This window comes from Muscardinus avellanarius (genome assembly GCF_963383645.1).
Source record: "Muscardinus avellanarius genome assembly, chromosome: 17".
NCBI lineage: Eukaryota > Metazoa > Chordata > Mammalia > Rodentia > Gliridae > Muscardinus > Muscardinus avellanarius.
Genome location: NC_137803.1, coordinates 42,007,939 through 42,031,391, shown reverse-complemented (window position 1 = coordinate 42,031,391; position 23,453 = coordinate 42,007,939). Strand labels below are relative to the sequence as shown.

The window sequence follows — 23,453 nt, the reverse complement described above, 5'->3', positions numbered from 1 at the left end:
TATCTAAAGTAGTCAAACTCATAGAGGAGTGAGGGAGGTAAAGGAGGGGTGAGTCTGTGGAGGTAGAGGTTCAGTCCTGTGGAGGCAGTGGAGGGATGATCCTGAGGTCCACTGCATAGCCATGAGCATGTATTGCACTATGCATTTGGAAATTACTGAAAGGCTGAATTTTATGTTGAAATTTTTTTGGAGAAATAATTAACTACACTTAAAAAATAGATCAAGAGAAACTGTAATGGAAGGCTAAGAGATATTTAACAAATTTAAATTTCCTAAAAAAATTTTCTATGGTCCTTTCTACTCCCTCCTTCCCTTCTCGCCTCCTTCCTTTCACTTTTTATTTTATGGTTAAAAAATAAAAAAGTATTAATTGCTAAGTCTAAGCTAGAATGATTACATGATTACAATAGCCTGGGAAAACCCACAAATCTAAATTAAAGCTAAGAAAATCTTTTGCTTTTTCATTTTCATTTTGATTTTAAAGGGCAGCAACATCATTTGGCAACACCTTGTTTCAAAGTAGAAGATGGGCATGGTGGTGCACATCTGTATCCCGGTACTTAGTTGGCTGAGACAGGAGGATTGAAGTTTGAGGCCAGCCTCCAAAATATAGCAAGATCCTTTTATAAAAATGAAACAAAGAAAAAACTGAGCGTGTAGCTCAAAGGTAGAATGTTCTTAAATTCAATCCCTAGTATCCAAAAAACAAAAACAAACTAACAAAAACAAAACAGCAGTGTCCATAGAATTAGCTCTAAGCTATCAGACCACTTCAAGCTGTGAGGAAATAAAAATTTAAATTTACAGTAACTTTCACATATTTTTTGTGAAATAATAGCAGGCATTTAGTGAGTACAACTATATATTTTTAAATGATAAAGTTATTTTTTAAAATAATTTTATGATGAAGTTCATAAAATTTTATGACAAAGTTCATAAAGTTCAGTTGTATGTACTCAGTAAGTCTCAGCTGAGTGTATAAGTTCTAACATGTACACAAACATGACTCCACTTGCCTACTACGTTCTTTATCTGCTTTGTTTTTACTGAGTTTTAGGAGTGCTTTTGTCATAATCAAAAAGATTTTTCAGATCTTAAAGTTAGAACACAATATATATTTAGTGGACCATGTAACTTTCAAATCTTTTTTATGACCTCCAGTGGAACCTCTGTTCCACTTTTTTTGAGAAGTGGAACCCTGAAACAAGCTCTCTGTGGACCCAGAGTCTTGTCATATTGAAAATATTATGATATTTTGCATTATGTGAACATTGTCATGATTGCCAACAGTTCATTTTGCTCTCGTTCCTTGGATGTATTCAATTTTATCTAGTGGATTAATTTAACACTGACCATTACACTAAGTCACAGACAATAGACCAATAGTTTTCATCTTTTCATGTCTAGTAAGATTCTGAATGCAAAGAGAAACATTACATTTTTTAAAAAATGGAACTTGGTTTTCTAATCTAAATGGCAGAGCCAGAAATATCAGCAAAAACTTTCAAATAAACTAAAGACAAATATAAGTAAAAAGAAGAATGGGAAGGAATATAGCATGCAACATAAAATTTTTGACTTTTGATACAAATTTAGTTGTCAAACATTGCCTTTTAACAAGCAAACAAAAAGAAGATTCTGAGGTTTATGCAATAAAAATATGAGCTGAAATAAATTATGATATGAACTAGAAAGTCTACCTTAAAATTTAATGTAATTTAAAATTTTGCTATTTAAAATTTAGAAATACCCAGAAGGGGCCAGGTGTGGTGGCACACATTTGTAATCTCAGTACTTGGGAGGCTGAGACAGGATGATCACAGGTTCAAGAACAGCTTCAGAAACTTAGCATGGGCCTCTGCAACTTAGTGAGACCCTGTTTGAAAATAAAAAGTAAAAATAGAGTTGAGGATGTTGCTCAGAGACAGAATGTTCCTAGGTTCAAAGCCCAGTAATTAAAAAAGAAAGAATAGAAAAAAAAATCGACAACTGGGAGGATAAATTTCCTTAGAATACAGCTTTCCTGTGGAGAAACTGCCATAAGAAAGGGTAGACATAAAAACATAATTCTGGTACTGCGGGTTTGACTATTTTATTTATGTTCTCAGTAAATTGCAGATTATTATTTTTATTTCTAAAAGCATTTTGCCACCAAAAAGTAGATAAAGAAGATTTTAGGCTGTGGTTCTTCATAAAAGAGGATAGTGGGCCTTTACTGAACTTACCTCTGATAATTGGAGCTTTCAAATTAACTTTTATTTGACATATAGGCAAACAACATATCAGTTTTCTTTTGTATATAAAGTGAACTTTTATTAATTAAAATAAAATTTTATTATTTATATAAACCTTTATTATTTAAAATTAAAAAGGATTTATTTAGTTATCTATAATGTTGAATATGGTATTAGCAGAAATCTGTTGTTACTGAAAGTGTATATCATAATAGGCAGGTCTGAGGTAAATATTCACATTAACTGCAGTGCTACTGTGAAGAAGAGTTATTAATAAAGCAATAACAGTGGTACATTAACATAGCAACTCTTAGAGTCTAAAACCAAATGTTTCTAAGTGCCATGTTACAACTGACAGAATCAATGGAAAAGGTCATACTAATGATTACTAGGCCTCATACAACATTCATCAGTCTTTCATTAGGATACACAAAGATGATCTCACATGTAGGCGTGCCAGCCTCCCTACCTGGGGAACTGAGACCTACATATAAGCCTATTGTATATAATATTTGTTTTATTATGTGCATATAGAATATGTATGTACATATAACAAACTATGAAGTCAGAAATGCTCTTGCCTATGGCCATACCACCTCGAACACTCCTGATCCCTTCTGATCTCAGAAGGTAAGCAGGGCGTACCTAGAAGGGAGAAATGCTCTGAAATTTTCACTTTTTTTTTGTAGTGCTGGGGATTGAACCCAGAATATTTTTAAACTCTTATCTATACCCCCAGATGAATTTTATTTTTTATTTGGAAATAGGGTACTGCTAATTTGCTGAGAGCCTTGCTGTGTTGCTGAGGCTGGCTTTGAAACTGTGATCCTCCTGTTTCAACCACTCAAATATTGGGATTACAGGTGTGTGCCATTGCACCCAGCTGAAATCTGAAACTTTCTGTGTGTTTATATCACACACACACACACACACACACACACACACACACACACACACACACACACCTCCATACGAAGAAATGTCATAACGTGTTTAAGCTGTTTGGATGCTGAACGCCTCCCAAAGGTGCACGTTTGAAGGCTTGGTTTCCAGGATGAGGCTTCTAGGAGGTGGCGGGGGCTTTAAGACGTTCTTGGGTCATATACACATGCCTTCAAGAGGCCTGTGGGCTCAGTCCTTTCCTGTTCCCCTCTCTTGCATCCTGACTCCTGATGGCAGTAGTTTTGTTCTGCCACACACATGCAGCCATGGCCATCTGGCACCCACCCCAGACACCCAAATCCCTGAAGCCACTTGATCATGGGCTGAAATATCCAAAACCATGAGCCAAATAAACATGTTATGTGTTAATTCTCTAATGTATTTTGTTGAAGCAACGCAAACCTGACTACTATACATGGATTAATTTTTCTTCACATGTATGTCTTTTATTTCCTATAAAGTAGTATATTTTAAAGCTGACCTCCACTTTGTAGAAATTATTTGTATTATTTAAACACAGATTTGGCCAGGCGTGGTGGCGCATGCTTGTAATCCCCGTGCTTGGGAGGCTGAGGCAGGAGGATCACGCAGATTCAAAGCCAGCCTCTGCTACTTAGTGAGGCTCTCAGCAATTTAGTGAGGCTCTCAGCAACGTAGTGAGACCCTGTTTCCAAATAAAATATAAAATGGGTCTGGGTGTATAGCCCGGAGTAGAAAGCCTCTGTTTTCCACCCCCAGTACCACCAAAAAAAAAAAAAAAAAAAAAGAAAAAAGAAAAAAAAAACCAAAACACAGATTTGCATTATTTATGTTTTTGGGAGTCTACTTTATGGTGAGAAATACTTAAAATACAAAATTTTTCATAAAATCTAGTCTGTAGGAGCTGAAGGTGTGAATGCACACCTGTAATTCCAGCTACCTAGGAGGCTGAGAGAGGACAATTGTGAGTTATAGGCCATCCTAGACCATATAGTGAGATTAAATCTCAAAAAAAATCTGGTCTGTTGGACAAAAAATCTTAACATAAAGACTTTTTTAATTCTTTCTTTCTTTTTTTTAATTTTTTTTTTGGTGGTACTGGGATTCCTGGAAACCCTTCTACCTCCAGGCTACACTCCCAGACCCATATTTATATTTTTTATTTGGAAACGGTCTCTTAAGCCAGAGAGGCTGGCTTTGAACCTGCGAGATCCTCCTGTCTCTGCCTCCCAAGGGTGGGGATTACAAGTGCGGAGATTACAAACTTGCGCCACCACATCCGGCTTATAGAATCAGGGTCTAAGTTGTGGAGAGCTTCACTATGTAGCTGAGGCTGATTGAGAACCTATGATCCTCCTTTCTCAGCCTCCTAAGTACTGGGGTTACAAGTGTATGCCTAGCTAATATAAAGTTATTTATAAAATGAAATATAAATACCTTCTGGAGCCACATTTTTCCTGCGTAAAGCTGAGGTAGTGTTGTACTTGTAGCATGTGAGTCTATGGCTGTGTGTTGTGATAGCATGAAGTGGCTCCTCACCACAACTCATCACCCAAGTAACAAGCACATCCCCCACAGCTGCAGGCCCTTTGTTCTTAGCAGAAAGCATTGTATATGGGAGCTCTGGTTCTTTCCAGCATTAGAATTTCCCTGGAAACTAGACAATGTCCTTAGTTTGGAAACATTGCTATCAAATGGAAAAAGTTAAGCTCTAGAAGGTAGAGATGTTCTCAAATAATATATATATATATATATATATATATATATATATATATATATATATATATAATCTCACTTACTCACCCCACCTGTACAAATAGAGCAAATGAGAAATCTAAAACAAATCTTGGCCAGGCATGCTGGGGCACTCCTGTAATCCCAGTACTTAGGAGGCTAAATCAGGAGGCTCACAGGCTCACAGCCTGTTTTAGCAACTTAGCGAGACCTTATTTCAAAACTAAACTAAACTAAAACAAAGGCTTGGGGATGTAGCATGGAGGTACAATGATCCTGGTCTCACTGTGGACTTCGTTGTGATGTGTGGTTACAAAAAAAAAAAAAAAAAAAAAAAAAAAAAAAAGAACTAATTTCTTTCTTGTGATTAGAAGTATTTCACAGAGTATTCTCCACTTGCTGGACATAAAAATGATTTAAGATGATAAGATTGCAAGGATTCTCCAATCCTACAAGGCTACAATAAAAACAACTATGTTTTGACCAAATCCAGGTAATCTAATGACAAGCTTTAAAATAACCTAGAAGCTAGATTCAACATGATTCTGACTTAAGAAACCAAAATCAGCCGGGCTTGGAGACACATGCTTGTAACCCCAGTATTATAGAGGCAGAGGCAGGAGGATCACAGATTCAAGGCCAGCAATCCCCAGTACCACAAAAAAAGGTATACAAATTATAATTTGCCAATAAAAATTAATAAATTTTAATTTTCTAACTGTGAAAAAAGAAAGGTTTAAGAACCATTAGCTTAAATAAAATATAAAATATATAGAGCAGCAATAATACCCAACTCAAGGTCTATGCATATGAAGCTGACGGGAAATAAGCAGGTACAGTGCAGGCCATCCATTCTGAATATACATGAAGTTTGATTACTAAAAGTAAAATTACTTTTTGTGGTACTAGGAATGGAACTCAGGGGCTTTCCACCTCCGAGCTACAATCCCAGCCATATTTTGTTCTTTTATTTTGAAACAAGGTCTCACTAACTTGATAAGGGCCTAAGTTGCTGAGGATGGTCTTGAACCTGCGATTCTCCTGTCTCAGCCTCCCAATGACTGAAATTACAAGTGTGTACCACCACACCTATCTTAAAAATAAAATGAGACACTTCAGTATTTTAACATTTCACTTAAATTTATATTTTGCAATTAGTTATTGGACAAATCCTCCCCTTTTGGCAATAAATCACTTTCTATATCTTATTAACATTCAATTTGCAGTTTGTTACTTTTTTGGTGGAAGTGACTGTAATCTATATTTTTATTCTTTTATTGGTGCATTGTAGTTATACCATAGTGAGATTCAAAGTGAAATAAAAATTCATGCACATATATTTTACTGTGTTTCTCTCTGTACCTCTCACACTCACTTTTCCTCCTTCCCTGTACATGTTAGAGGTTGGTAGTGATATCTTCATACATGGACATAAATCTTCAAGTTCCTTTTTCCCTCCTCAGCTTCAGCCCCCAACCCCCGCCCTCACTCTTCAGCTGGTCTTTCTCCTTTTTTGACTGAAGTCCCTTTTGCTTCCTGTTTTGTTCTAGGCTCCAAGAACGAGAGAAAACATATGATCCTTGACATTTTGAGACTGGCTGATCTCACTTAGCACAATATTCTTTAGTTCTACCCAGTTTCCCACAAATGACATAATTTTTCTCTTCATGGCTTTGTTCTCTTATACTACTCCCCTCCACAAACACCCAAGCCCCCGCAGCACCAGCGTAAATAATTATGTTATCATTTCTACAGTATAAATTATATTTATTAAAATGCTAGATAAGCAAATAACAAAGAATTTTCTATAAGAGAACAAATAATTCAAGTGTACATTCATTAAGTCTTTAGCTCTCAAATTTCTATAAAATAAAAAACCTCGGACGAAATATCCTGCCAAGGATGGAAAAAATATAAAAAAGAATGCCATACAATATATTCTAATAACCAGAAAATTCTTCCAAAGCAAGACTCTAAAAATGGTATTGATGTTACAGCTTAGTAGATATAGAAATATTATGGCTGTAATAAAAATTTATAACAAATATGTAAACATTTAAACTTTGATCAGCATAAAGGAAGTAGGCAGGGTATTTTTTTTCCTTTTGAGCATTTAACTACTAGCTATTGCATAAGAATCCCATTGACACAGTGACGTCTATCAGAGCAGGTCTTCTTTGTTTCTTCTTCAAGTCTTTCGTACTAAATCAGTAGGAAGCCGGGCGTGGTGGCGCACACTTGTAATCCCCGCGCTTGGGAGGCGGAGACAGGAGGATCGCGCTGGTTCGGAGCCAGCCTCGCTGGCTTAAGAGACTGTTTCCACATAAAAATGTTAAAAAAAATAGGTCTGGGAGTGTATCCCGTGGGAGTGTATACCGGAGGTAGAAGGGCTTCCAGGAACCCCAGTACCACCAAAAAAAAAAAAAAAAAAAAAAATCAGTAGGAAAATAGAAAAGCAGCATGTATGCACTCTGGAGAACCTAAAAATGAAACCCTGAGAGCAGGTCTTTGGGTAGGATGAGTAGGTACATTATCTTATCTGTAACTTAGTCAAATCTACGATATGCAAGGGGCTTTATAGGCCAGTGTGATGGAGCACACCTGCAATCCCAGTACTTGGAAGGGAAAACAGGAGGATAGCAGGTTCAAGGCCAGCCTTAGCACCTTAGCAAGACTCTCAGTAATTTAACGAGATCCTGTTTCAAAATAAAAATAAGATAAAATAGCTCTGCTATGAAGGGATTTAATTAATTCCTGATAGTGATTTATATTCTACTTTGGTAATAAGGCTACATATTTTATTTTGCCTATGTTATTGGCAAACGCTAAAATAAACTTGCAAATGTTAATGATATTTTCATAGTAAGATTTTAGTTAAAACCAAATAAAAACAACACATGTTACTTTACAAGATTAATTTAAAAAACAAATACTTTCTTTTCATTTCTGTGGGTGCCAGCTTTCTAAGAGCACAGAGAAGGCAGCAGTTTATGTTAAGGCTACAGTTAGATTTATTGTCACAAATGGGTAGATGAACAAAAATGAACAAAATCTAGGTAACATATTTAAAAGTGTCTTCTTAGAAATGATCTATTTATCACAGAAATCAGTTGCCCAAATGCTCCAAGGGTGGTCCTGGGAGTTCTCACTACTGACTTAAGAAAACTAATCTTGCTTGGCAGCAAAAGTTAGGAAATTACAATTATGGTTATGATAGAAAATTTTTTTCTTTTTACATGTATTTTGGAGCAAGTAGAAAATAACTTGATTAATAGTGCTATTTCGACACTGAGTTTGAGAAGCAGTCATAGATGCTTTCAAAATTAGAACCAGGTGTGCCAACACGGTTGCATGAGCAGAATGAAAAACAACCCCTTCCCAATGTCACTCTCCATAGCAGATTGCTTCATAGCTACTTTCCACGAACATTATGTTCAATCATACAGTAAACATAATTCCATCAGGATGGTATCTCTTAAAGAACCATATAATTAAGGCCTTAATTCTTACATGTTGGAATAAAAGCTTACAGGTTATTATAACTTAAACTAGGTATAAGAATCACCCATCCATTTTTGAATCTCACATATATTAACTATAAAATTGTCAAACTAAGGTAATTAGAAAAGTCATCAATATGGTGTTGCCTGAATTTCTGAGAGTTAATGCCTTAATAATGTGAAATTAAATGCAAAGAGGAACATGTATAAGATGATATGAAATGATCTAAAATAAATAATTTGCTGATGGACTTATTATTTTTTTTTTTGTGGTACTGGGGTTCCTGGAAGCCCTTCTCCTTCCAGGCTACACTCCCAGACCTATTTTTATTTTTGGAAACAGGGTCTCTTAAGCCAGCAAGGCTGACTACGAACCTGCGCGATCCTCCTGTCTCCGCCTCCCAAGCGCGGGGATTACAAGCATGCACCACCATGCCCGGCTTGCTGATGGAGTTAAAACACGTTGCTTAATCCTAAATATGTGTGGGTGTCCTGTGTATGCATTCTTTTAATACTCCTTGCTAAACTTCCCCCCTTCATAGTACTATTTCTGTTACTTATAGTTTAGTAAGGTGAGGTGTTCTGATAGGCTGCACTGGCTGTGGATGTAGGCCACTTGTTGGCTCACTTCTTTGTGTATTAGAGAGATCAAGATGAGCCCTTTCCTTGCTTCACTATCTACCCTCTTCCATACACACTCTTTTCCTCTCCAAGTAATGAAACTCTCCTTGGAGGAAGGACTCAGCTCTAGTCTTTTCTCCATGCCCCAGGGCACAGCCTGCACCTAATCCTTATAAAACTGAGTTTAAGAAGATAAACAAGTAACTACTTTTCTACATCCAGGACTGTAATGCTTGTCTTTCCTTATTAGGGCCCAGCTTCTCACCAGGGGAATATCTTTATCAGGCTTACCCTGTTGATGATTGTTGGAAACTCTTTTACAGGTGACTGGGGTAGGTGGCAAAAAAATATTATCCAAAGTAGACCTTACCACTAGCACACTGCAAGAATAAGCTAATTTTGTTAGGCAATTAAGGACACACACACACACACACACACACACACACACACACACGAGTGCTGGGAGTGTTGCTCAGTGGAAAGGCACTTGCCTAATATGTAAGAGGCCCTGGGTTCCATTCCTAGCACTGGGAAAACAAAACAAAACAAAAACAACAAAAAAGTAATAAAGGGAAAAAAAAGTAAGGAAGAAAGGAAGGAGAAAAAAGATGGTTAGTGGTTAGTTGCATAATTTTAATATTCATTGTTTTTATATTAATGTAAAACCATGTGCCAATAAAATTGAAAATAATTAAAATTAAAATATTCTATTATCCTATTTTCCAGTAAATAAAGCTTAGTATAATGGATGCTAAATATTAAGATTCTTTAGGCATGGCTGGCACTAAGTCCGTCTATTTTTATCTGCATCTTCTGATGTTCATAGGCAAATATTCAAATTTGTTTTTAATCTTTTAAAGTTTGCTAAATGCCCTGAACAATAGTTTTAAGTAGAAACATCATTCAACTTATTCAGAATAGGTGTTTTTATTCTAAAATAGCATATGAAAGAAAATTAAAAGAAGTGAAAAATAATGGAACCGCACAGAATATATCTTCCTGAATTCAGTATTATCTTTTCCTCAAACTTCTCTTTGATGGGATTTATTCTGTTTGTTTAAATCCAGGCATTATGCAGGAGGATGGATTTGCTGATAAAAAGTCGTTTTCATTTCTGTATCCAAATCATAAATATGATTAATATTTTTAATTTCCAGGAGCCTAAATTATGCAGATGAACTATGACTCCCCTTCCTCCTCCTTTGCTTTTCGTGAGCTCTTGCAAAGAGACCGAAGGGAACGATTTCATGTGTAGACTAATGAGGAGCATGTAAAAAATACTCCATTATTGGTCAGGAGCTTGCTGAGTCGCACTTAAATGCTGGCCCAGCTCTCCACCCTCTTTTTATCTTGCTGGGTGGACAAAGGGCACAGTTCAATCTGCCTTGAAGGATCCATGGAGGTAGGGTTAGATCAATCTCCAAAATGCTTTTTGAGTACTGTAGAGTAAAATTCTGTATATGTAGAGTACAGCAATGATAAAAAAAAAAAAAAAAAAAACAACCAATATGATCCTCTTCAACTCTATAGGGGGCTAATGTAAAACAAGAAAAATAAGACCTCATTTTAAGATGTGTGTCATTAAGGAGATTCTTGCTGAAGCTGCTTCTTATCGTTACTGGGTTTTCTCATTCTTTCTTCAACTGCTTTAAATTCATTCTATAGACACCAGGTTTTTAGGATGCTTAATCCTAGGCATGCTTTTTTTTTTTTTTTTTTTTTTTTTTGTAGTACTGGGGATTGAACCCAGGGGCATCCTACATCTGAGCTACACCCCCAGCCCTATTTTTTATTCTTTATTTTGAAACGGTTTCACTAAACTGCAGAGGGCCTAAGTAGCTGAGGCTGGCCAGGAACCTGTGATCCTCCTGTCTCAGCCTCCCCAAATACTGAGATTATAAGCATGTGCCACCACAACTGGCTTCTAAGCACTCTTCATTTTAAATGAGTTTATGCTTTTTCTGATTGTTTTTAAATGTTTTACAATTATAGTTTGGGGACTCTGAACTTATTTATCTTTGCTATGACAAAACATAAATAATGCTTACTTATTTGGGGGTCCAAAGGTTTATCTCCTCTCTGGACTTTTCAAGAATGACAAGCAGCTCAGTTCAAGATGAATACTGAGAGACTCACTCATGCAAAGACATGGAAAAGCTTTCTGCTCAATTGTTTCCCTCGCAAATTCTGCTCTAAGCACTGCTGACATTTCCAGTAGCAGAAATTTCACAAAAAGGCAGGATTTTTTTAAATGGAAGCAAACTTTAATTCAGTGGTTAGTTATGAATAAAATGCACAATTCAGCAAGACATATATTCTTACTTCTATATATCTGTATATTTTTATATAATCTTACTTTTATATGCATTGTATCTAATATGGCAAATATTCTTTACAAAGGCAAAATGACACATTCCTCCAGGCTAAAATCTAGAAAAGCATCACACTTAAATAGCTTTTATATTCCTATTTTTTAACATAATCTTTTTTATTACTACAGAAACATGCAAGGGAGGCAGCATACACTTGTATAAGTCAAGTGTGAAACTTCTAACATGTATCGTATTTCTCATCCTCATGTATTTGAAAGGATTAGCAAAGCTTTAGGTTTTATTTATTTATTTATTTATTTATTTATTTATTTGTAGCCAAGAGACTTATTAGGGAGGGGGCTGACATGGATGGAAGAGACAAAGAAAAGAGAGAGAGAGAGACAGAGAGAGAAGCAGAGAGGGAGAGAGGGCCAAAGCATTCATTTTTAAAACAAAAAACCCTGCAGGGGAGTGCATTTGGGTGAGAAAAAGCTGTCTAGTACTAGGTGAATCAGAAGTGCTGGCAAACTCAGCGGGCTCCAGGGCAGAGGCAAGCGTGGGGGCTGGGCTACAGGACGCGAGGAAGTTTGGGGACAGGATTAAATTCAGTAACTCATGCTTACTTAAAAGCTTTCAAAGGCCGACATTTTACAGTGTTCATTCTGCAGGGCTCATCTCCAATAAAACACTTCTGCAGACTGCCACTCATATACACATGCATGTTAGTATTGATAAGTATGTGAATGTTTAGCATTGATAAATGAATGATTCATTTCTTTTTTATGCATCTTTTCCCAGAAAACTGGAGAAGTATTTTTCTAAACTTATCTAAGGAAGTTATTTGTTACAAGGAAAAGGTAAATTGAATTATTCCTGGGAAAGCTTCTTAGGACTCCTGGAGTATACCTGTTGTCAGAGGTATAATATGGCCTCAGATCTCTTATCTGTGCTCCATGATTGAGTTATGTGATACAAAAAATAAAAAAAAAATGACTTCATATATGAATTTCAGTGAGCAAGGGTCCCTGATACGGCAGCAAAAGATGCAAGCCCTTTGTTCTGAGTGAGGAGCTCTAGCCAGAACTGAAGGAAGGAATCTGAAGCCAGGCATCCCTGTTGTTCAGCCTGCTCTGTAGAAAGGAGGATCTAGCCTGGTAAAGGGCTTTCTTTTATCCTAAGACACATGCATGTTTCCAGAAACCGTGCCTCAGGTGGTCACTTCCATAACAAATAAGTCACGCTCAGATTTTTCACAGTGCTTTCAAAGAAGGCTAATAAATATGCAGAAGACATATGGGTTAATTTTAGTTTGATTTTAGAACAGAAGATACACATATTTACAGCTTGTTCAGCACTTTGCAGTTAATGGATGGACAGTACTTTTCAGGAAGCAGCTCATTAGCGATTGGTTTCCTGCAGTCATTAAGAAGCACTTATTAGTATTCTAATTACAGATGCCTCCAATTAGGGGATGTGTACAGGGCATGTGTGTACAAATAACTCAGTTTTGTAACAGCTCTGTCTCTGAAATAGAAAAGGCAATTTTAAATCCATATAGCAGCATGGCTATTGTGAACTGTGCAGCTTTAAACATGGGTGTGCACATGTCACTATAGCATTCTGACTTTAATTCTTTTAGCAAGATACCAAAGAGTGGTGCAACTGGGTCATATGATGTTTCCACTAGTATTTTTGAGGAACCTCTGTAATTATCTCCATAGTGACTGTATTAATTGTCAATCCCACCAACAGTGTATAAGTATTCCTTTCCCACCACGTCCTTGTCAACATTTGTTGTTGTTTGTATTCTTGCCAACAAGTAAATGGATACCAAAACTCTGGCATATACATTCAGTGGAGTTTTACTCAGCTACAAAGAAAAAATCAAGTCATTTCAAGGAAAATGGATGGAGCTAGAGATCATGGCGCTGAGTAATCGACCTGACTCAGGAAATCAAGGGCCACTTGTTCTCTCTCATATGTAGAAGCTGGAGAAAGGGAAGGCAGGGGCCTTGTGAGCAAGCCTAACGGGAGGAGAGATGGAAGACAACAGACCAAATAATGTGATATGTATGGATGAATCTCATTACCATGAGCAATTATAATTTACCAACAAAATGTATAAAATAAATGCATAAAATAAACAAAATACATAATATTTTCATCCTGTAACTGGTATTTATAATTATTACAACAAAGCAAAAATATTTAGAAAAACAGCTAGATCATATTGTGTGTGTAAATAAAGCACTTTTAATCTTTTAGAAAATAACAACATAAAAGGATCTCTCTCTCTCTCTCTCTCTCTCTCTCTCTCTCTCTCTCTCTCTCTCTCTCTCTCTCTCTCTGTATATGTGATAATTTCTACATTCCTGAAAGAACAATGCCTTTGACAGTAGGCAATATGGATAATATTAACCTTTAAGAAAGTCCACTTTCACTGTTTTAAATGATAAAACTCATGCAATTTAAACAATGAATAAATTAACATATTGGCCCTGTCTCTAGTCTTTTGATTAAAGAAAACAGACTCTAAGAAGCCTGGCATGGCGCTGCAGGCCTGGAAGCCCCCAACTCAGGAGACTGAGCCACTAGGATCCTAGGTTCAAAGTTAGCTGCAGCAACTTAGGAATTTAGCAAGATCCTGCTTTTAAGATAAAATACAAAGGATTGGAGTATCGCTGGGAAGTAGAATGCCCCTGAGTTCAATCTTAAGTACCAATAAAGCAACCAACCTAAGAAACAAACAAACAAACAGACAAAACCCTCTATGATAATTTATAAATATTTTTCTTCTTAAAAGTGGAGATAGAATTGAGTTGGAGGTAGTTTTAAAATATTTTAAATTAATAGTTATATTTTAAATTTTATGCCTTAAATATTTCTGTTGTAAATTCTTATAATTTGTGACAAAATTTTGGAGAATTTTATTTTCTTTTGGTCTCAGGATTGAACTCAGAGTTATTATACAGTCCTAGCCCTATTTTCTTATTTTATATTGAAACGGGGTCTTACTAGATTGCAGAGGACCTCTCTAAGTTGCTGAGGCTTGCCACAGACCTGTGTCTACTATCTCAGTCTCCCCGGTACTGGGATTACAAGTGTGAAGCACCAGGCCCGGCTGGAGAATTTTATAGCAGCAGAAAAACCTTAGTCTACACTGAAAAGGGACTGAATGGAAGAAGAATGACTCTGAGGGTGAAGACAAGGGCCTGGAGCTGAAGCTGCCCAAATAGACATCCTCTGGCTATGAGGGTGAGACCACTGCCCAACCCGGGCAGGGCAAGAGCATGAGGCTGCTGCCCAGGTGGCCAGGAGCCCATGTCAGCAAGCCAGGTATGATTATTCCTAGGTCTTAAAATCTGGTGCAATTACCCTGCTGGGCCTGAGGCTTTCTTGGGGACTGTGACCTTTTTTTTTTTCTTTACTGTTCTGCTTTTTAAAATGCCTTTTTTTTTTTTTTTTTTTTTTGGTGGTACTGAGGGTGGAACCCAGGGGCTTTCTACCTCCAGGCTATACTCCCAGACCTATTTTATATTTTATTTGGAAACAGGGTCTCACTAAGTTGCTGAGTGCCTCACTCAGTAGCTGAGGCTGGCTTCGAACCTGCGTGATCCTCCTGTCTCAGCCTCCCAAGAGCAGGGATTACAAGCGTGCACCACCACGCCCGGCTCCACCTTTGCATTTTGGACATGATAACTTGTTGTCCAGATTTTTCAGGTCCACAGTTGGAAAGGAATTTTCCAGGATGGATTATACTTAGAGTCTATTCCACCCTTTTCTTAGATGATTTAAAGATTTGTCTTCTAGAGCCCAGGAGTGTAACTATGGCCCACAAAAATCTATGATGTTTAAAAATAACAAGAAGAGTGAGGAGATTTCTAAGATTTGAAGAGACAGAAGTGTTTCCTACCCTGATGCAATCATTACACATTATTTACATGTATATAATCATCATACTGTACCACACAGATATGTACCAATATTATATCCATAAAAAATGCAAGAGATAAGATTCAGTGTCAGGATAGGTTGAGACACATGGGGACATCGAGATGGGTGGATGTACTTCCCAAGTAGAAAATAAATTAGTTGGGGGAAAGTACAAAGAGTATACTATTATGGGTTATATTTCCTAAAACAGATATACTGAAGTTCCTAATTTCCCATGCCTATAATGGTTCTTATTTGGAAACAGGGTGTTTATAGACTCAACTTATATCCGGTGGGCCCTAGTCCAATATGTCTGGTGTCATTAAAAGAAGAGAAGAGAGAGAACAATAAAAAGACAGCCATGTGAAGACAGAAAGCAGTTCTGGCTGGACATTTTCACATGAATGATATTAAATTAGAAGTGCTGTTTTAAAAATAACCAAGTGGTTACCCCAGTAATGATTCCAAAGTCTTCTGTAACATTTTCACAATACTCTTTCCTTTATATGAACATTGATTTATTTTCACATAAATAAATCTAATATACAACTTCAAAACATTATGTTTTGTGTATAGTACACAGATAGAGAGGTGCATGCATGTTAATTGTGAATATAAAGAGAGTAAATAAAAATTTTGTTGGATATATATATATATGTAAGCTACATCCAGTTTGCTAAACCTTTCTTTTGTTAGCCACACTGTTTAAAATATCTTCTCCCTGAGGAACAATACTCGAGACACAGTGTCTACTTGTGGTGAATGTCCTTCAAAGGCACATAATTATCACTGCCTTTAAACATAAATCTCTTATGGAATGCATATTTAAAAATCACAGTAGAAATGCATAAAAGATACAGATGACCACCTCTAAGGAGTAATGTACATTCTTTTATATTAATGCTCTAATGGTTGCATTTAGAGTGGCACTTTCTCCAAAGCTTGCTCTGGCGCTTGTATCAAGCTGCTCTATTCAGCCTGCTGCTATGGCAACTATCCAGGGGCAAATGTCAGGTCAGCTCCCTGCATCTGTGCTTTGGTATAATTGCTTTCTCAGAAACCTAAGAGCTGTCTTCTTTTTTCTCACTCCACAGTAAAAAGCGACAGTGGCCCAAGAACTAAATGTTGGGACATTCTTTTTCTGCTCTGTAGCCTAGACCCTTAGTTCTTATGATATTGTATTTGTGATTTTCCCTATTTGATTTCAGAACCATATTTATGAGGCTGCCATCCTACACTGTAAATTGCAACATTAATTCCAATAACTACTCTCTCTCTGGACATACGTTGCCATTCTCTACCTGAGCATTCTTACTGTGTTGGCAGGCATCTCATTAAAATACTCTTTCTCTCCCTAAGACTGAACTTTTGGCCATGCTACATCAAGCCCTCATATGGATTCTATTAAGTGCCTAAGTATCCCAGTATGTAACTGGGTATCTTTAGGGCTCAGTGTGATAACAAATCAAGGCTATTTTAATCCTACAGAGTGATACAGAGTTTCAGAGTGACAAGATTTCCAGAATGACACCTGGAGGCCATCCCAATATTAGTTATGTATAAGAACAACTACTAAAATGTGTTGTGCTGAACATTGTTGCTATATTAGTCAACTGGGGAGGGTCCTAGTTTTAAGAACCAAGATTTGATGGAAGAGGTGCATCTTAAAGCAGGTGCGATTTGAGATGGACCTACAAAGAATAGGGGTGGAACTGCTACTGGGCATAGATCTGTTGATGAAAGCATTAGAACACGCTCCCACTCAAACAGCTCTATATACCCCAAGTGTCATTTATATGAATGAAAACTAGAGCAGCAAGGAGGAATGCATTTCCTATTGGTGTGGTGTGTGTGTGTGTGTGTGTGTGTGTGTGTGTGTGTGTGTGTATGTGTGTGTGTTGTTGTTATTTTTTTGTTTTGTTGTTTGTTTTGTGATATTGGGTATTGAAGGCAGGGGGCTTCTACCTCTAAGCTATAACCCCAGCCCTATTTTATTTTTATTTTGAGAAAAGTTTTCACTAAGTTACTGAGGGCCTTACTAAGTTGCTGAGGCTGTACTTGAATGTGTGATCTTGTCTCAGCCTTCTAAGTACTGAGCCACCACACCCAGCTCCTACTGGTGTACTTTTTAGCTTTGAATATTAATATTACTAATAACACAGTCTTATTGAGTTTTTGTAAAACCTAAATGAGGAAACATAAGTAATGCAAACTTAGTCTATAAAATAACACAAATATAAGCACAATAATGAATCATGTGCTGCCCGTATGTGTCCTAATTTATTTCCCAAATATGTTGAAAATAATATTTTAGTAACTAAGTAATGAAGAATTTAAAATTTAAAACTATCAGCTGGGCGTGGTGGCGCATGCGCGCTTGGGAGGAGGAGACAGGAGGATCACGCTGGTTCGGAGCCAGCCTTGCTGGCTTAAGAGACCCTGTTTCCAAATAAAAAATAATGTAAAATAGATCTGGGAGCGTAGCCCGGAAGTAGAAGGGCTTCCAGGAACCCCAGTACCACCAAAAAATAAGATAAAATAAAATAAAATAAAATTTAAAACTATCTGGATATTTGAAATGGTTCCAACAAGTTTTGTTACTAGAATATAAATTATCACGGAATTATAGTTTGTGAACTTAATTTAACAAAGAATTACAGAAGGGTCTAGTACTTTAAAAAAACTAATGCAAATGCAGTATTCTATTTAAAGAATTAAATGAAATCCATGGATAATGGGTCAATTCCTAAGAAAGAAAATTTTCTTCATGTATGCAGAGATTCAAACAGAGCTTGACAGCTTCATTGGACTTCTGAAACTTGCTTCATAGGCAATAATTAATAGTAGAAAAATGCAATTGAATTAAGCTAATGTGACCTTCTGAGTTCTGCATCCAAAGTAATATTCACATTCTTGCATGCCATGAATGTATGATGACATTAAGAGTTGAAATTTATGAAGCATTCTGATTTTCATTATTCAGAACATTACCCTGAACTCAGAAGGGAACTAAGCTTTTGCACTGTATTGATCTTTGTTCTCCTTTTTGAAAGAAAATTGTTTCTAGTAACATGGAAAAATCACTGAATAAACAAAGAAGAGAAGAAGGGAAAGAAAAGCTAAACTGAATATTCATTTCTCCAGGCTTATTTCTTTTATAAAATAATTTATTTTTATTTATTAACTGTGTGTGTGTATGTGTATGTGTGTGTCTGTGTGTGTGTGTGTGTGTGTGTGTGTGTGTGTGTGTGTGTGCGTGCATGTGTGTGTGTGTGTTTATTTCTGGGGATTGAACCCTAAAACTTGTACATACTAGGAACAAAAAAAATTTGAGCTTAAGTTTTCTTATAGGTTTAATATATCCTTTAAAAATAATTTATACTGTTTTTAATTGTAAAAGAGACCCTTGCCAGGCATGGTGGCACATGCCTGTAATCCCAGCACTTGGGAGGCTGTGACAGGAAAATTGCAGCTTCAAAGTCAGCCTCAGCAATTTAGCATGACTCTCAGGAACTTAGCAAGATCCTCTTTCAAAATAAATATAAAAAGCTTAAAAGGGGTTGTGGGTGTAGCATAGAGTTAGAATGTTTCTGATTTCAACCCCCAGTAATACTGCTTCTACCAAACAAGAAACTCTTCTTCTGAAATGATATGTATTAATAAACTTCAAATAGAGCAGCTGTTTATACATGCCTACATATGTATTTAAAAGACCTCATGTGGGTAAAACCCACTGCTTCTGATTCTATACTACAGTTGTTTTTTAAAAGCTTAATTCAAGCTCCAGTTTTCTTCTGCCTTCTCCAGTTTTCCTCCTGGAAGACAATCTTCTTGCTACTATATCATATAGCAGATAAATAACCTTGAAGATATGAGTGTGAAGTAAAAACATGCATTTGCTTTAAATGCTAATTTTTTCCTCATTGCTTTTCAAAAATCATAATTCCTTTAAGATTCAGATAGTGGTTGGGTGTGGTAGCAAATGCCCATTTTCCCAGTACTTGGGGGTGCTGAGATAGGAGGATCACAGATTAGAAGACAGAATACAAAAACTTGGTGAGACCTTGTTTCCAAATTAAAAAAATATAATAGGACTGTGGGTGTGGCTCAGAGAAAGAACACTCCTGAGTTCATGCCCATTACAATAAAAAAGAAGACAGAAAAAATAAGACTCAAATGAACTTTCACTGTTGAGACATTCTGTACTTAAATTTACAGATGGAGCTATAATCTCTTTTTGCTTTCTGACCCCTATCCAGAAGTGAGGGCCATAATTTCTATAAAAAGCTATAAAAAACCACTTTGATTTTCATAGAGGAGTTGGGAGCAGAAGGCTAACCACAGAATTCAGAGGACGAAAAGAGTGACTGGTCCTGCCATGAGCCGAGATTCTGCTGCGGGAACACACTGCTATACTTGTCCAATAACCAAAACAAGAAAATAGAACATGGACTGATGTCAGAGAAGCAACGCCATCCTAGTAAAGGAATCTCACTGGACTTCAGTTTCACTGTATCATCTAAAATTCTACTTTGTGAAATGTCTGTTTAGTTCAATTGTCCATTTCTTAATAAAGTTATTTGTCTGGTTAATGTTATGTCTTTCGGTACTCTGTATATTCTAAATATTAGTCCTCTATCAGAGGAACAGCTGGCAAATAACTTCTCCCATTCTGTTGGTTCTCTCTTTAGACTCTTGATGGTTTCCTTTGATGAGCAGAAGCTTTTTAGTTTAATTTCATCTTATTTATTAATTCTTGTTTTAGTTTACTGAATTTTGGGGTTGTTACTGAGAAAGTTTCTATATAAAAAGATTCAACATTCTTAATAATCCGGGAAATCAAACCTATACTGAGATTCCATCTAACCCAAATTAGAATGACAATCACCAAAAAGTGAAACAACAATAAATGCTGGTGAGGATGTGGGGAAAATGGAGCTCTTCTACACTGCAGGTGGGATGGCAAATTAGTGTGGCCTCTATGCAAATTAATGTAGAGTTTTCTGAGAAAACTGGGAATTAATCCACCATATAATCAAAGTATACCACTCCTGGATATTTTCCCAAGGAAACTGAAATCAGAACATTGCAGTAATATGTGCTTATCTATGTTTATAGCAGAATAATTCATTATAGCCAAATTATGGAACCGACCTAAGTATCCATCAACAGATGAATAGATTACAAAATTATGGGATAAACACCAAATGGAATTATATTCATCAATTAACAAAAAACAAAATTATATAATTCGCAGGAGCGTAGATGAACCTGGAGATCATTATGTTGAGCAAGATTAGCCAGTCACAGAAAGTGAAGGGTCTTGTTTTCGTTCATATGCAGAAGTGAGGAGCAATTGGGAAACAGTAAGGATTTTAGATATCAGAAGAGAAACTGTAGTGGATCAAGGCAGGTGGTCTAGCAGAGAGTGAGAATTAAAGAGGGAATGTCCATATGTGAGAAAACCAATGTCAGTATCCTGGATGGGGAAGAGGCGTGGGTGGGGGAGGGAGCTGGGAAAACTCACTAAGTGCTGTGTGCAGGTATGTCACATCCACTATGAACTAACTACATTATGACAGGAGACTGTAATGCATCAGTAAGTACCAAAACATGCTATTTTGATGTTGCTTGTGTTTGAGGCAAAACAATTAAAAAGAGTTTAGAAATAAATGTGACTTGGCCTTTGTTCTGCAAAAGCATTGTTTTGTCCTTAGTGAAAGTTTAGGTAATAGTTCCTGGAAAATATCATTTCATAAACTCCTAAATAGTGAAAGGTGGTCCGCCGTGTATCTCAGCAGCAGGGTATGAATAGGAGCAAATCAGTCTGGCCTGTAGACATCAAGCAGTCACTACATGGTTGAAGCCAAGAAAAAATGTTCTTTTAAAGATATTGTTGACAAGGTGTAGAATACTAAAAACACACAGCAAAGATGAAATTTCTTCCATAGGATGGGAACTTTGGAACATATATCAAATTGCTCAGTTCAGCAAAGTTGCTCAGCAAAGATCAGTTAGACTCCCTTCACCATTATGAGAAAGAAGTAAAACTACCAAGAAAGCAAGTGGACCTGGCCAGAAAGATTTTCTCTAGAATGAACATTGTAGCAGCCATCACCCATTATCTGTTTTGTGCCATGAAGCACCATGTACTCCGTATGCAGTATTTGTAATCGTATTTCCATTTAAATTTTACTTTAGTTGGTATATTGTATTCACACATAATAATAAAGTTCAGAATAGTAGGGTCATACATCGGGCAGCATTTGGTGAGACTTCTCTCAGATCACACCCTACTCCCTCATTCCCTGTACATGACCGGCACTGATAATTTTGTAGATGGACATGACATCATTTGAAGTGCTTCCTTCATTAGGCTTCTTCACCCTGCCACCTCCCTGCTCTATACACCCTCCATCGTTTCACGGAGGTTTCTCCTCTTTTAACTATAGTCCCGCTTGCATCCCAATTTCTCCCCAGCTTCTAAATATGAGAGAAAACACATGACCTTTCACCTTCTGTATTTCACTAATCTCACTTGGCATTATATTCTCTAGACCCATCCATCTCCTGCAAATGACATAACAATTTTGTTCTTTATGACTAAGTAAAATTCCATTGTGTATTCATCTCACAGTGTCATAATCTGTTCATCAACACCATAAGTTATGGAACCAGCGTAGGTGTCAAAATCTACCTCAGCCAGGTGTGGTGGCGCACGCTTGTAATCCCTGAGCTTGGGAGGCAGAGACAGGAGGATCGCGCAGGTTCGAAGCCAGCCGCGCTGGCTTAAGACACCCTGTTTCCAAAAATAAAAAAAGTATAAAATAGGTCTGGGAGTGTAGCCCGAAGGTAGAAGGGCTTCCAGGAAACCCAGCAGTACCACCAAAAAAAAAAACCCCAAAAAACCAAAAAAAAAAAACCTACCTTCAAAGTTTAAGGTATAGTGACTTTTGTCATGAATTGAAAATACATTGATTATATGTTACAAATATTTAGAACAAATAACAAAATAAAATTATTTTTAATCAGGGGTAATTTTTAGTTTCCTAGAAATACTCATCTCTGTAGAAAAGATTCATTCCCCAGATTGCCAAGAAACTGAAGTAACAACTATCTCTTTTGCAGGCTCCCAGTAACATTGGATTTACTGCAGGAGCCAAGCCAAACATCTTAAATCCCTTTAGCAAGCATCACCCAATTTGTCCAGTTATTATATTATCTAAATTCATAATAAATATGTGACTCTGATTCAGATCCCCCAATACACATATTATTGGTGCTTTCTTATAACTAATGGGTTTTAAAGTAGAGAGATTAAAGAGAAAGAACAAGACAAGGAATGAACAAATCAGGAGAAATAAATGATAAGTGAATATATGTGGCACAAGCCAAATATGTCAGATTCTTCATTTATCTGCTAAGCCTAAAAATAATTGGTTTTAAAATAATATTAACAAAGATGCTGTCTTCATGGAGAATTCTGGGAAGCATATGTTTCCCTTGGCTTTGGCACTGGAAGTGTATCAACATGTTATGTTGAATTTTGCTGTCTCAATTCAAACCACCCACTCATATCCTGCCATTTATCCCCTTGAAATTAATAGAATCATCAACCAAAGATTTTTAGAACCTAAAGTTTTTGAGAATAATTTCCTACATGAATATGGGAGAATTCTCAATGAAGCCAGAAAATGAAAGCGTAGAGGTGAAGAAAAAAACCAGAAACACGCAGTACTATTGAGAGGCCAACAAAACGATGACTCTTCCTCACTTGTTAGACCTGTATTGCTATATTATTGTGTAAGAAAAATATGTGCACTCAGGGAAACTTTAAACAGAAGTAACCTTACTCTTTTTAAAAAAGAGCAAAAAACTCCAAAAAACTCATTGGTTAGTAAATATTGTAATATCTGAGCCAGGCATGGCGTTGCACACCTGTAATCAGAGTACTTGAGTGGCTGAAAAAAGTGGATGACAAGTTCAAAGATAGCTCATCAACTTTGAAAGACCCTCTTTCCAAATAAAGTTAAAAGGACTAGGGTGTAGCTTAGAGGAAGAATGCCCCTGGGTTCAATCCTCAGTACCAAAACAAACAAACAACCCCTCCCCCCAAAACTGTAATATCTGCTTTATTTGATAGATTGTAAGATATCCTCAAGATAGAATAATAATTTGTATGGATTTATATAGCCTGA

General features: G+C 36.7%; 1 protein-coding gene across 6 annotated transcripts in view; it reads right to left on the bottom strand.

Annotated features, from left to right (window-relative positions):
• NOL4 (nucleolar protein 4) overlaps window positions 1-23,453 on the bottom strand; it is a gene marked incomplete at both ends in the record, with an annotated part of 335,519 nt that overhangs the window by 30,714 nt on the left and 281,352 nt on the right. The gene's annotated exons all lie outside the window — the stretch shown is intronic.